The 15,582-nt window shown below is 50.1% G+C and overlaps 1 long non-coding RNA gene across 2 annotated transcripts; it reads left to right on the top strand.

The window, feature by feature from the left end:
* Positions 1–1,367: 1,367 nt before the first annotated feature.
* LOC112444774 (uncharacterized) lies at positions 1,368–15,572 on the top strand. 2 transcript variants are annotated; one of them, XR_009493291.1, is made up of 3 exons: positions 1,368–2,106; positions 5,948–6,184; positions 7,512–15,572. It is a non-coding gene; the product is annotated as an uncharacterized lncRNA (long non-coding RNA). The 2 variants fall into 2 exon arrangements; XR_009493292.1 differs by having other exon boundaries at positions 5,948–8,412; positions 9,106–15,571.
* Positions 15,573–15,582: the final 10 nt, after the last annotated feature.

The following is a 15,582-nucleotide window of genomic DNA, read 5'->3' as shown; positions in this document are numbered from 1 at the left end:
CTTAGTCGCCCTGCAGCATGTGGGATCTTAGTTCCCCAACCAGAGATGGAACCCACGTCCCCTGCATTGGAAGGCAGATTCTTAACCACTGGACCATGAGGGAAGTCCCCCTCATTTTCTCTTGTCCTCACAACAGCCTCATACAGCAGGCATTATTATCCCCATGTCACATGTGGAAAAATGGAGGCCCAAGGACAGTAACTTGCCTCACATCATACAGGTAGTATGGGGCAGAGACCATGTTTGGACCCACTCTTGAGTCCAAACTTTTTGTACTTCGTGGGGTATAAGTGGAGGTCTGTTATGTCTGGAGTTGGGTCTGTGACTCTCTGACTTTTGGAGGAAGGGGCCCTTGGAGACTAGCCTGGGGTGACTAGACTATGCCAAGCCTTTAGGGGCTGCCTTCTGTCTCAACTCCCTCACCCTGAGGCCCCACCTAGAAACACAGAATGTACTCTGCCCTCTCTCGGGGTTACCTCTTGTACTCACAACAGCCCCGTGAGGGAAATACCACAACTCCCACTTGACAGAAAAGGCAGACAGATCAAAGGGATCATGAGCCTTTGGTGGCCACAGACCTGGGGGAGGCAGATTCTGCGCCCAGTGCTGGCCCCTCAGACTCCTAACTGAGGCTCTGTCCCCGCACCCCGGCTGTCCGATTTCAAAGGGGAAGGGGCAGGAATGCCTCTGCTCTCTCAGGCTTTTCACACTTTCCCAGAACCGTCCCTGTTCCCTCCTGCTAGGTTGCACGTAAAGCCCAAAGCTTGCATCACTCAGTGGGCCCCCGGCTCCAGTAAGAGCCTCTTTTCTGTTTCTGTGGGCTTTCCCCACCGTTATCTGAGTCATCCTCTGCCGGTCCCAGGAGAAGGGACAGAGGAGGCCTCTTATCCCTACAGTACAGATGGACAGACTGAGGCAGGAAGTGACTTAACTCCAATGCGTCAGGGGCCAGGGCTGGCAGCAGTCCAGGCCAGGAGGCCACTGGTGGAGTTGGCAGCACCCGGGGTGCCACGCCTTCAGTTTTTAATGCTGTAGAGTAGGCACAAATATCAAGAAATGTGTGTTGTGTTGCAGGCCCTGGGTGGAAGGACAAGTGATACTGCAGAAAAGATTAATCTGATAAAGGAAATAAAACAGACAAAACCCAGCACCCAGTCTTGCTCCTGTTACAGACTCCCTGAGCCCAGCCAGGTAGGGCTTGTAGCTCAGTTTTCTCCTCTATAAAAATCATCAGGGTTATCCTTTATTGGGTGACTTCTAATGACCACTGGGTCTTAACACTTTATAGGCACTGTCTTATTTAATTCTTACTACAAGCCAGTGAGGTTGGTATGTGTTAATACTATCATCATCTCCATTGGACAGATGGCTTACCTGAGACTCAGAGAGGTTAAGGAACTTCCCCAAAGACACAGCGCTTGTTCCAGCAAGTATAGGACAACAAATCTAGGGGCTGGCTTAGAACAGCTCTCCAAATACAGAGGCAGAGGGGCCTCCGCGCGTGTGACGCCCACGTGGAGCTGCCCAGGTGTGTCTGCAGGTTGGTAACAGGAACTCATGTGTCTGTCAGCACAGTACGGGGGGCGTGGAAGGACCAGAGAAGAACAGAACGCCAATCGCCCGGGGTATAAAGAGCCAGGGCACCCTGGAGGCAAGGGGGATGGGGACAAGCCTTTCCGCACCGCCCACCCGTGCTGGGCGGAGCCAGAAGCCGACGGCGCCCGCCCCGGAGCCCAGCACAGGTGGCTGGGAGAGCAGGGCGCGGGGAGAGGGCGTAACTGCTTCGGGCGGGTCCCGCCGGCACCGTCCCCTCCCCCTTCCCAGCCGCAGCCCCTGACGGGCCCAGCCGCACGTTCCCCGCGATTGCCTCATCCGACCGCGGCGGCTCGCGCCCTCCCGCACGTGTAGCACACAGCACACCCCTGGCACCGGGAGGGCGGGGCCGCCGGGGCTGCCCCCGGCCTGTCCCTCCCCCTCCCCGGCCCAGACCACGGCCAGACTGAGTCCCCAGCGGCCCATTCACCCGGCTGCCGGAGCCTCACCCAGACACCTTTGATGGCTGCCCTTTGCTCCGTCTGGTCCGGGTGGACAAATGAGGGAAATTGAGTAAGCCAGCTTACCAAAGCAGGAAACTCCTGGCCACTTTGTTACGCATGATTTTTCAGCAACTTTTCGGGGGGAGGCGGGGCAGGGAGGACTTCTGGAGTGAGGATGACTGGGGACTCATGCCGTCTTCCGGGCTGTGAGCACCCTCCAGGATGACTGGAGACTCATGCCGTCTTCCGGGGCTGTGAGCACCCTCCAGGCTGGCCTCACAGCCCTGTGTACCTCCCAGGCCAGGCACAGTGCTTGACACTCGTGGGTGTTCCACAAATTCTGAAAATGCATTTCCTCACCCTCTTCCTGTTTTGAGTGGCTGCCAGAAAGAATGCCCAGGTGAAAGGGGGCGGGCTTTAGTGCAGGAGCTGAAAGCTGGCTGTTGGGGCTTTAGGTTTTGCCTTTGGCAGTGAGTTTGCTGTTTCTCTTGGGCAAATCCTTGATCTCTCTGGGTCACATTTCTGGGGAACTCAGTAATAAGGTAACGTGCTTGGCCCTAAAGCTCAGGACAGACTTTGAACTTCTAGCAGGAAAACGAACCTTCCATTTAAAGCAGAGATTTCCTGTCGAACATTAATATTCTCCTGGATCTTTTAGGCAGGAGCCCACAGTATTCTGTCTAGACTCAGTGACATGTTGAGAGGCTCTGTTGAGAGAATCAAGTCCAAGTTCCTTGGCTTGGTATCAAGGCTTTCTCACGTGAGTTCCACCCAGCCTATCTAGCCTCACCCTCAACCTCACCCCTACTCTGTAGCCTTAGGGGGAATCTCAGACTTCCCCAAACATACTACACACACAAGGTGTTCATACAATTCTGTCCTTGTTCATGCTGTTCCCTCTGCCCAGAATGCTCTTCCCTACACTCCTCAAATGATTGGCTCCTGACACAGATCTCCACTGAAATGACACCACCCCAGAGAGGTCTTTCTCCAGTGTCCAGGAAAGCAGGGGCTCTGGCTCTGATATTCCCTTTAGCACTTCCTTCCCTCCTCGGCTCTTATTGCACCTTGGGATTAGAAGTTTGTCTTTCCACTGGACTGAAAGGTCTATGATTGAGAGACCATGTTCATTTTCTTCATCTCTATATATCCAGCATTTACCAAGATGCCTGGCACATAATTAAGAGGTTAATAAATATTTGTGTGAAGGAAGAAAGGGTGGATGATTGATTAGCAAAAACATTGAGAACAACCTACATGTCCATCAGTAGGGGATTGCTGTTATAAATGATGGCATGGTGGGATACGAGGCAGCCATTAGATAGATATAAACCCACATGGAAAAATGTTCCTGGTGTCTCAAGAAGTAAAGAAACGAAGTTGGTTCCTTTCTAATTAAAAATGTCAGAGCATGACATTTTTTAAATGTCAGGAGCATGTATATAGATAAAGACACAGATATGTCTGTAAACATAAGAAAAAGTTGACAGCGTACGTCAACTGAAATACCCCTGAGGAGCAGGATACAGACATTGTCACGGTTTATTTTCTATCTAGTACCTTGCTTAGACATCACCTCCTCTGAGAACCCTTCTGATGCTGCCTTTGTGTTGGAGGAGCTGCCTTGGAGCGTGCAGGCAGGTGCTCCAAAGCAAGGCCTTGGTGTTCCTTCCTCAGAGCCCATCCAGAGGCCATCGAGTGCGTGCAGGCAGCTGGGACGGGGGACAGCAGCTCCCCTGGGTGCGTGAGTTTGTCCACGTGCAGGTGAAAGCAGAGCTGCTGAGGACGAAGAGCAGACTGTCTCTACCCGCCCGGTGACATTGCTGCAGGTGGTCTTGGGCTATCAGAAGAGCTCCAAAATGCGACAGGAAACCTGGCCTCCGTGCGGGTCTGCACCCAGCCGGCTCAACTGCAGATTTGAGACAGTCAGCTTCGGCTGTGGGAGGTGCACAGGGCAGCTCCTCACTGTCCACTGGGCGCCTCAGAGTTGAGAGGGGTGAGATGCAGTTCGGTGAAAACAGGCCTCCTGCAGCCAGCTCGCTTGGCTCTGTCCCACGGTGTCTGTCCCATGAGGCCTGGGACCACACAGTTCAGACCAGCGGGGCCAGGGGAGAGGAAGGAAGAGCGGCCAAGGGCTCAGGGTCAGATGTCTGCGTTTCTATTCCCACGGGTGCCTCTCATTATGCTTGTCAGGAAACGGAAAAGAGCGCAGACCTTCGCCTTCACTTTGTTTCGGATCTCAACCCAGTCTCTCTTCCCCTTGCCTGTCTCAGAAAAGGTTTCCCAGCTGGACATTCACGGGGTGGTGCAGGCGTGGGCCCTCCATCTGGACTCACCTAGTGTCCAGTGGTTTCCTGTTCACACCTACCAACCCTGTGACCCTGGACAAATGGCTTTGCCCCCTGTACCTTGGTTTCCCCACTAAATTAGGTAACGCCCGGGAAGCGTTTACAAACGGGCCTCATACCTGCAGGTGTATCTGTTACTATTTGTGTAAGCTGTCTTACACAAAAACAAATTGTCTATCTGTCTGTCTGGGGTAATAACCATGCCTATTTCACTGAGCTGTTGTTAGGATTAAGTTAGATAGTGCGTGTTAGATGCTTGGTGTGTTCAGTGTTTACTTGTTTTACTAAAGATAATAAGATGGAAATACAGATCCCTGTCCCGGGGATGCCGGGAGTGGGGTGGGGGGTTAGCATGGTGGCTGCTAGTGACATCCCGAGAATGGCGTGCAGGGCCTCTGGTGGCCCAGGCAGTCATGTTGGTTCAATGGTGGTGTTACTGTGCTGGGTGTTGCTGAGTTGTCTGGTTAGTCAACTGCCTGTTCCCTCAGACCCATGTAAACCAGCTCCATCTGGCCTAACTTTCCCAATGCACCATCCTGGCAGCTGTCACAGGCCCAGAGCACTGGGCAAAGTGTCAGGCCTGCTGCAAAATATGTTGGAACTTTATCTGACCCCTGGCTCCTGTCCCATCCAGAAATACATTGGCTGAAACTTGCAGCCAAGCTCAAACAAGCCTGGGGGTTGGAGGGGGAAGGCGGTTCTGAATCACAAACCAGCCATTCCCTACACCCTGCATCTTTGTTGGCCCCCTTTTTATTTGCACGGTTCTACCGATTAATGCTGTTCCTAGTTATGAAACAGTTTTGAAAACCAAAGGTTTAATCCTGAGCCCTGGATTTGCAGATAAGGGGAAGAGGACTGTGCCCCCAAACTCAGAGAAGTTCATTGCAGAATTTTCTTCTTTTTCTTCTTTCGCTGTTGATTTGCGGTCACCTTTCTGGAGGCCAGGATGATCCTCTAGGCCACTGTCTGGAAATCCCCAGAAAGAGGCTGTGACAATGGCAGCGCTGGCAACCACGCTGGACTGGCACCTGGCCAGCTTTGGAGAGGGTGGTGCTAAGTCTGGGAGTCTCCACCCCAGTCAAGGGCTGGTGGAGTCTGCATCCCTGCACCGCCAGCCCAGTCTTTGTGACTCCCCGAAGGGGGCTCCCAGGCAAGTGTAGCAGGCCCCCAGGCCAGCAGGTCTTCCTTCAGATGCTCCTAAGGCTAAATCTTAGAATTAGTCTTAGTCTTAGAATTCTAAGTCTTAGAATAAAAGGAATTCCAGGAGCACCCCACCCCAAGCATGCATTTGGGCTTTCAGAGAGCTGGCTCACTAGAGAAAGGAAATGAGGAAAGGGAACGTCAGTGTGGTGTGGGGCAAAGAGTTCTAGATACTAGGTTAATTTTCAAGAGCTCCCAAATTTCCCATTACACGGGTCATACTGTCAAGACCCTAAACTTCACAGATTTGAAATTCATCAGATTCAGAATTTTTGAAAAATCAGCCTTGTCAAATTTGAGTATGGACTGGATATGAAATGACATTATGGAACAATTGGTTTTCTCAATGTGCTTATATAGGAAAACAGCCTGTTCCTAGGAAAAGTTAAAATCGCTGTCATGTCCTGCTTGCGACCCCATGGACTGTAGCCCGCCAGGCTCCTCTGTCCATGGAATCTTCCAGGCAAGAATACTGGAGCAGGTACCTGTTCCCTTCTCCAGGGGATCCTCCCAACCCAGGGACTGAACCCAGGTCTACCCACATTGCAGATGGATTCTTTACCCTCTGAGCCACCAGGGAAGCCCAGGAATACTTGAGTGAGTAGCCTATCCCTTCTCCCCTACATCTTCCCAACCCAGGATTCGAACTGGTGTCTCCTGCATTGCAGGTGGATTCTTTACCAGCTGAGCTACCAGGGAAGCCCTCATTCCTAGGAAATTCATGCTTAAATGTTTGGGGCTAAAATATCATGATGCCAGCAACTTCTTTTCAAGTGGTTCATCAAAAAAACTTGCTACAGATAAAGCAAATCCTGCCAAAGGTTAATAATCGTTGCATTTAAGTGGAAGGTACATAGGTGTCTATTGTGCCATTCTTGCAGGATTTCTATTTGTGTGAAGACTTTCTCCCTAAAATCTTAAAGGGAAAAAATTTAAATAAAATAAGCTATCCACGTGCAAAACAAGACAATGTGTAATTCAGCCTGCTCCAGCTGAATTTTACCTCTTTTCTGAGGACAGAAATAGTAGAAACAAGATGGTGTCCAGGATTGCAGAGTTGAGCCAACCAAAGAGAACAAATTATTTTTAAAGAGTTTATTAAGTACTTGTCTGGAAACAGTACTGGTAGTTAAAAATCCTTTTAGTTCATGGCCAGTGGAGGACTCATTGTGGAATATGGGAAATTTCAGCCCTTTTAGCTTATTGGCACCAGATTTAACACAAATCAGGAAACACATTTTGAAGACTTGCTATGAGCATGGCCCTGAAACATCACCAGAGGTGTTTTTCCCCTGCCTACAGTCTGATACTGCGTGCAGGGTAGCCATAATTTTTCACTGTGGTTTTTATGGGCTGAATTGTGTCCCCCACAAAACTCCTATGTTGAAGTCTTCATCCTTAGTGCCTCAGAATGTGAACTTATTCAAGAATAGGATCATTGCAGATGTCTTTAGTTAAGATGAGGTCAACAGCGTGGACTCTATCCAATCTGACTGGTGTCCTTATAAAAAGGGGAAATCTGGGCACACGGAGAGAGCCACATATACACAGAGAGAACAACTTGTGAAGATAAAGGCAGAGACGGGAGTGCTGCTTCTACAAGCCAAGGAACGCCAGAGCTTGCCCGCAAACCATCAAAAGTTAGGAGTGAAGTATGGACTAGATTGTTCTTCGGAGCCTTCGGGTGTCAGCGTCACTGGGACCTTTATTTCAGATTTCTAGCCTCCAAAACTGTGAGACAGTACATCTCTGTTGTTTAGGCCATCTAGTTTGCGATTATTTGTTATGGCAGCCCTAATCAACTCACACAGTAGTAAAATGAACATACCATAAAATTTGCTATACTAACCATTTGTAAAGTATCCAGTGAATTAAAGACATTCACATTATTGGGCCACCATTTTTTTAATTTTTTTATTTTTAGCTAGGGAAAAACCCAAGACTGTGGGAAAGTTGGAAACCCTAGTTGCATATCTGCTTCTGCTTAGCTGAGTGACCTATTTCATCATGTGCACAGTAAAGAGACCGGCAGATGACTTCCTGCTCTGATACTATCATTGCACGTATGTGGAGAAATTATAATAGCAGTAATAGCTCACAGCTTAGTGAGCAATTATTACGTTCCAGGACCATGCTAAGGGCTTTAAAAGGATTATCTTCTTTTAGTAATTACAATAACTTTATCAGGGAGGTATCATTAGTCCCATTTTACAAATGGGGAAATTGAACCTCAAAAAGATTAAAGAAATTAATTGAGCCTCGATTTTGGCAGCCCTGGGATTTGAATGAAGGTAATAACCACCACTGTGCCTACTGCCTTCTAGCTCTTTTGGCCACACTGGCCTGGGAGCAAGTTAAAAACAGAAGGTACTGATTGGATTGAAACATAGTTTATGTTTTTGCCAAATCAGCCAACTGCTCTAGAGCCCCACTTGCACAGTGGTTACCAACCCACCCAGCTCTCTCGTGTCCCTCCTTGTGTTCTGGAGGGACTCTGAAGAATCCAAGAATTCTAAATTCAAACTTGACTTTCCAGGTCATTCTGAAGTTATATTTTAACAGCTTCTTAGGTTGACTTACACATTTTGGATATCGATACATGTGGTATATGGGTTTCCATTTGTGTTCTTTCCAGTGCCCCAAATGACAGAGGCAGCCTGGTTACTATGGTTCCCCTGAGCCAATGGATCTCCAGTGGCCTCCCAGTGGTGGCCAGAGCTTGAGAGTCTCTTAGAGTCAAATGGAGAAGCCACAACCTTTGAGCAGGGACCAGGCCAAGATCTGCCCTCCAGCAAGTTCACCTGTTTGCATCAGGAGGCAGGAAGGTACGTTGCTGCAGCATGGGGAGAAGCCCAGCTCACCCACCTGGCCTGAATTGCTGCTCCACCCACTGCAGAGCCTCCTTCTCCATAACGCATACCCTCCTGCTCAGCCCAGATTTATCTCAGTTCTTAAATCACATTTGTTTTCTATCCCTCTGCATACCCCTGTTCCCCAGAATAGAAAAATCTAGAGCAGGTTCTCTGGCCAAGGAGAAGGAAAGACGGAGTCCTGGAGAAGATGACAGGGTGGAGGGGAACTCGGGGAGAAGACCGGGGACCCTTAGCCTTAAGAACGGGGACCCTTAGCCTTAGGGTGAGTGAGAAAGCAGGAGGAGATGGGTAAGCTGGACGGCTCAGCGCTGCACAGTGATCCTGCTGGGAAGAGCCACTGTGCCTTATGGAAGGAGTAGGCGGGGAGGGGGGTAGCTGGGCAACTCAGCAAGGCCCGGGTGCTGCAGAGATGGGCTACCGTGGCCTCTTTGGGTGGACTGCAGCCCCACGGCAGAGCCAAAATAGAAACACTGCCTCAGCTTGAGGCTTGATGAGGAGATGAGGGGGAGATGGCAGGAGGCTGAAAATGCCCATGTGTGGCTGTTGCCCCATTCCAATCCCATTCTCCCAAACACCCTGCAACTGTGGCCAGGACTGATGGGCTTCTGAAGCACAACGGTGACCAGTTCCCTGTGCCCCTCACAGCATGTCTCTGGGCCCAGCCAGGCAGTTGTTAAACCCATTTCACCAGCGAGGGACATGAGAAGCGGAGAGGTGATATGCCTCACTTGAGGTCACACGGCCAGGAAGGTGTGACCACGAGGTGAGGCCAGCAGTCAGGCGTGGGAAAGGAAAACCAGTGGCCAGATTCCAAAAAGGACACACGACGCTCCAGCATCGGAGCTCCCACTGATGGAGCACTTCCCGGATGCCTGCTCTCTCGCCCAGCCCCCCTGAGCCTTGGGAAAACACCTAGAAGGTACTTATTATCCCCATTCTGCAGATGAGGCATCAGATGCCCAGAGATGTTAAGTCCATTGCCCAAGGTCACACAGTTGCAAGTGATAAGACGGACACCCCAGGTCAGGGGGCAGAGTGTATGCTGGCCTTGTTTACAAGTGTGAGCCTTGAGTACACGGGAGAAAAACCCACAGCGAATGCGTGTGTGAGACAGAGGGCCCGATTCCAAGCAGCGGGCAACAGCTGTGCTGGCAGGAGCGGGTGGGAATGCATGTGAGAGCGCCGCTTTGACGGTGGCCAGCAGCGCGTGGGAGTGTGTTGACGGCAGGGTGTGGGGTGGCAGTGCCATTGCCGTGTGTATTTCTGCTGGCAGCGGAATGTTCTGGTCTGTGTTGATAAACAACAGTTTGGGCAGGCACAAGGCTGGAGCAGGACAGAGGAGAAGCACCAGGGGCGGGCGAAAGCAGGAGGAGGGGGTGTGTGCCCAGGGGTGACGGTGGCCCAAGCCTGCAGCTCCTAGAATGAGGGGCAGCAGGATGGTGACTCTTGTTTTCTCAGCTGACCTCACTGGGTGCAGGTCCCTTTACAAACCACCTGCCCATAAACATGAGAAACAGGAGCGGGGAACACGCTGTGAGGAAGAGAGGGTTCTTCCTGGGTTGGTAGTTACACGGATGGAGGTTTAATCAACAGCTGAGGCCAGTGGAAACACGTCATGATTTCCATGGCCAAGCAAATTCCTCAAAAGTCAGCTTCTTGGAAAAGGGGTCACCCCTAAGACCAACCCGGGTCATGACTGTAATTGGAGCACCTGAATCTCACCCTCACCTCCTGGCAGATGCTGGTGTAAGCCTGCCAGCATCATCCTGGGAGTCACCACATGCAAGACTGCCCGGAGCTTAGCCCACACCCCATCACTCCCTGGGCAGGTCCTCCCATCAGAATGCCCTGTTCACCTGCTCCCTCTCCATTAGCTGAACTGTATGCTATCTCCGCAACCCTAGGTATTCCTCACCTCCTCCTGGATGCCTTCCAAACTTCCTGGATGGCCTTAGAACTGCCTCCTTCAGAACTCCGACCTCTCCTGTTGTCAGGGCCTCACACAAAGGCCTTGCCATGTGGATGGACCCTAACCATCTGCTCTGTGTGGGGCACTGAACTGGGCAAAACCCAGGGGCTTTGAAGACCCCTGAAGCTCCAATAGCTGCCCTCAGGGATCTTATGGCTGGCTACAGTTGGGGTGCCTGCTGGTTCATAAAGGGATTGAAGTACCCAACTGCAGGGCATGAAGTCTTGTCCAGGGCATTCATGCCACAGCCTGGGTCCTGCCACAGTCTCCCTCCTGACTTGTAGTTTCCCTGATGTGCCAGGCTCGCCCAGACCTCTTAGTCTATACAGATCCTGTTCCCTCTGCCTGGGACTCCCTTTCCTTTCTCTTCTGCCTGGCAAAGGCCACTGTTTTCTAGATGATAGAAATGTGAGTAATTTTATATTCATTTTTATATTGTTTTCAAATCACTGGGTATATATTATTTGTCTAATTAGAGAGGAAGATAATACCCATTTTGTTTTGAGAAATAAATACTTTGACTTAAAAAAAAATGACAATTCATTACTTGGAGAGGCAACACCTTAAGTCATTACGTGTCTAATTTTTCAGATCAGGGAGTTTTGAAAAGGATCCCCGGAGAGGATGGAAGAAATGCAGGTTCCCTGGCTCAGGTGGCCCACGGGTGGCCCAGCAGCCCCAGTGGTTCCGAGGGCAGCCAGGCCTTCGACTCCAGACCTCGGAGATGAGCCCAGGAGCTGCCAGAGCGGTGGGAAGGGAAGAGGGCAAGCTAATAATGCCTTGCCACCCTGGCCTGCTGTTCCTGACACGCCCTCATGGGGCAGGGCCAAGATGAGAGGTTCCCAGTTCCTTTAAGTGGGAGCCGCCACAGCCTCGCCGTGTCTAATAGACACTGGGGAAACGGCAAGGAAGGCTGCCTTGATGGCAGGGTGCACCCAATCTTTGGGCTTGGATGAGGCTTGGAGAGGTCATTCAGTCCATTCTTCTGCCTCTAGGCAGCACTGACATGATCCCAATTGGGCCTTTATCTTGTTCTGAGGACTCCCAGTTTCCCTCCTCGGCCAATCATTCTCGTGCCTAAACATTTCTAGCCAGGAAGTACTTCCTCATGTCTAATCCAAACTCTCTCCGCCATGGGATGCCATCCTATGGCTCTTGTGAGTCTGGCTAGAGACAGGAAAATGCCTCTTGCTTCCCTGCCTCCTCCTAGGTCGGGAGCCCTAGAGCCTTGAATCAGGACCAAAGTCCTGTCTGTGTGACCCTAAGCAAATCGCTACTACTCTTTGAGCTTTGGTTTCCTCACCTGTAAAATGGGGCCAATGATATCCATAGTGTAGGAACCAAGAGGACTGAATGAGACTGAATGCAAATGTGTGGAAGAGGCATATAGCTTGCTGCTAACGTGAGGCTATAATTATTAATAATAATAACCACCATCCTGGCTGAACCATTGTACAAAATCGTTTCCATTGTGAAGGTACACAGGGTAGTTTTAGGTGATACAAGAACAGGTATTTTAAATGAAAATTTAATGTGTGTTAGAAAAAACCCTGGCACATCAAATCCAGGATTTCACAAATATTTAACAAGGGCAAGTTAAGACAAAAATTGAACATGGTTTTAAAGAAAACTATTAAGTAAACGATGCTCCGGGTAGCACAGGGTTAGGGCAGAAATTGTAAAGGTGGTTTGGAAAATGCCGGCTGAGTGGAGACAGACGGGATGTGGGAGGAGGAGGTTAGTTCTTCAGAGTGGGCAAGAGAGGCTGAGCCGGGGAGGGAAGTCCCCGGGGACGGGAGGAGACACCTGTTGAGCGGCTGTTGAGCATCCTGCCCACAGATGCAGCCCTCTCTGGTTCTGGAACAGTTTGTCTTCCCCAGAGCTGGGTTGTTACAAATTCCAGCAAGGCTGGTGGGCAGGCAGGGTTGGGATTTCCTGCCCACAATCATGGTCCCCAAGAGCTCAGAGCCCTCTCTGCATGCAGCTCTCCCCTCTGGGGAGAACTGAACAATACCAACTCCACCCTGGAATCCCTGCTGCAGCATCGCCCACCCATGGTTGCGAGCCTGTGGTGTGGAACTCAGCCAGTGACTGGGAAACCACAGCTTCCCAAACAGATCCCCTCTTCCACGCTCAACGTGGGGCTGGCCCAAGAGGCCCTGGCAGAGAAGGTCCTCTGAGACCCACTGTGTGCCGGGTCCCTCTCTGAGCACCAGGGACATAGAGTGAGCAAGAGAGGCCCCTGCCTTTCAGGAGCTCACAGCCAAGCCAGGGAGACCCACCTCTCCAGAGGTTTTGGGAGAAGCTCCAGGCCCCTCGTTTATCTTCCATCCCCCAAACCTAGAACTGAGCATTATTATGCTTCCTCTTGAGCTGGGGTTCCTCAAAGCCTGGGATCTGTAGACGAGTTCTCTGGAGTTTGAGAGCTCTCTGTGAGACTATACAATGTTTGTGTTTTCATTTGGAAATAATATAAAAAATGAATATAAACATATTCTATATCATCTGGATGCCTGGCTCACAGCCGATTATGGAATCACAAAGTTTTAATGTCTACATTTGCACTGATGTTTATAGAAAGCAGTTAACTTTTTTTTTTAAGCGGAAGCTACATACAGTAGAATATACAAAGCTTAAGTATAGAGCTGGATGAATTTTCACAAAGAACACATCTGTGAAATCAACACTCAGATCAAGAAACACAATATTATTACTGCCCTCTGGACACCCTCCTTAAAATCTTCCACATCCCCCCAGAGGTAACCACTATCCTGACTTCTCCGAACTTGATATAAGTGGGTCATATAGGATGACTCTTTCTTGACCCTGACCTCTTTCTCTCACCCTGTGAATTTCATCCCTGTTGTTGGCCTGTAGCCATAGTTGACAATGGTTTTAGCTTCTAATCCAACATTTCTCAAAGTGCGATTTTCAGCAGTGGTTCTAAGGGGTCTATGAATCCACCATTTGGAGCAAAGCAAATGTGGGTGCCTGCTGACTCATAGATTAAAACACCCAACTGCAGGGCATGCAGCCTTGTCCTGTGCGTTCACTCCACAGCCTAGGTCCTGCTGCAGTCTCCCTCTTGACTTGTAGTTTCCCTGATGTGCCAGGCTCGCCAGGCCTCTTGGTCTTTGCAGATGCTCTTCCCTCTGCCTGGCACTCCCTTCCTTTGCTCATCTGCCTGGCAAAGGCCAGGCATGTCTTGTGCCTCTGAAAGGCTACTTCCTCTGGGAGGTCACCCCGGCTTTGCTGGGCGGGTTCAGGCACCCCTTCTCTTGTGAGCCCTTTGTGTTCTGCCCATGTTCTCCCTGCAGCATTTATCACACTGTGCGGTCATTGCAGGTCTGTTTCCTAGTTAGGCTGTGGATTCTTCTTCTTTTTTATTGAAGTATAATTGATTTACAACGTTGCCTTAGTTTCTGACGTACAGCAAAGTGACTCAGTTACACATACCTACATGCATACACTTATTCTTTTTCATTTTCTTTCCCATTGTGGTTTATTACAGGATTTTGAATACATTCCCTGTGCTGTACAGTAAGACCTTGTTGTTTATGTATTTTAAATATAGTAGTTTTTATCTGCTAGTCCTGAATTCCTAATTTATCCCTCCCCACCCTTTCCCCTTTGGTAACCATAAATTTGTTTTCTGTTTGTTTGTGCGTGCGTGTTAAGTCACTTCAGTTGTGTCTGACTCTCTGTGACCCCATGGACTGTAGCCCACCAGGCTGCTCTGTCCTTGGATTCTCTAGGCAAGAATATTGGAGTGGGTTACCATGCCCTCCTTCAGGGGATCTTCCCAGCCCAGGGATTGAACCAGTGTCTCTCACATCTCCTGCATTGGCAGGTAGGTTCCTTACCACTAGGCACCACCTGTGAGTCTATTTCTATTTTGTAGATAAGTTCATCTGTATCATGTTTTAGATTCTACCTGTAAGTGATATCATATGATATCTGTCTTTCTCCTTCTGATTTACTTCACTTAGTATGATCGTCTCTAGGTCCGTCTATGTTGCTGCCAGTGGCATTATTTCATTCTTTTTAATGGTTGAGCAGTATTCCATTGTGTTGACGTAACATGTCTTCTTTAACCTTTCTTCTGTTGGTGGACATTGAGTTGCTTCTTTGTCTTGGCTATTGTAAATAGTGCTGCTAGGAACCCTGGGGTGCATGCATCTTTTCAAATTAGAGTTTCCTGCAGATATATGCCCAGGAGCAGAACTGCTGGATCATATAGAACTCTATTTTTAGGACTCTCCATACTATTTTCCATAGCGGCTACACCAATTTACATTCTATATTGTGGGCTTCTTGAGATGGGGAGTATGGAGTGATCTACTGGACTCACTCGTAGAAGGACTAACGAGGCTGTCTTGCTGCACCCCCACCCAGAGCCATCAAGGGCAGGGGCAGGGCTTTCTGTCCTGGTTCACCTCCCTCGTTAAATATGGGTTCAGGTGGCCCCAGCATCCCTGTATCATCAGCAAGGGTGGACAGCGTCAACCCTGTGGCATGGGGCTTCCTTAGACAAGCCACCACGCCAGGGAATTAAAGGCCTAGACAGCCCTGCTTGGGCCCAGTGCCAGGCCCCAGGGCCCAAGGGTGAGATACTTTACCAGGTAGGCATCGGTTTTCTCATCTGTAAAATGGGGACAATGAACCTGGTCACCTTCCTCTTTCCTGGGGAGAGTTCAAGGTTAATGAATGCCCAAGACCGGACATGACTATACTGACGATGGAGTACAAGCTGCCTGGAGGGAAGGGAATGGCCTTGGTGACCTTGGTTCTCTCTTCCTGCCTAGAACTGAGGGACTGTGAGACCCATAGTTCAGCTGTGGCTGCTAATCTTGGTCCCCCACCCTGCCCTGGGTGAGCCTTGGCTCAGAGGCCCTAACTGCTTGCTAGGCACCTACTACCCTTATTTCTACCTAAACTGCCCAGCCTCATGCCCTGCCCCTCCAGTGCTATGGCCACTTCCAATACAGTAAATTGGATTTCCTTGTCCCTTCTAACAGAAGCCTACTCATAGTGTTCTGCCTCCTGGCAGCCTTCTTTTTCATCTACGCTAGTAGCATTTAAGAAGGGCTTGGGCCCTACCTGGCCCTCAACTTTGACCCCATCCTTATCCTAAGGTAGAACTGCCCCCCCCC

This window comes from Bos taurus, chromosome 28 (assembly GCF_002263795.3).
Source record: "Bos taurus isolate L1 Dominette 01449 registration number 42190680 breed Hereford chromosome 28, ARS-UCD2.0, whole genome shotgun sequence".
Taxonomy (NCBI): Eukaryota; Metazoa; Chordata; class Mammalia; order Artiodactyla; family Bovidae; genus Bos; species Bos taurus.
Note: the sequence above shows the minus strand (reverse complement) of the source record. Positions and strands in the feature narration are given on the sequence as shown.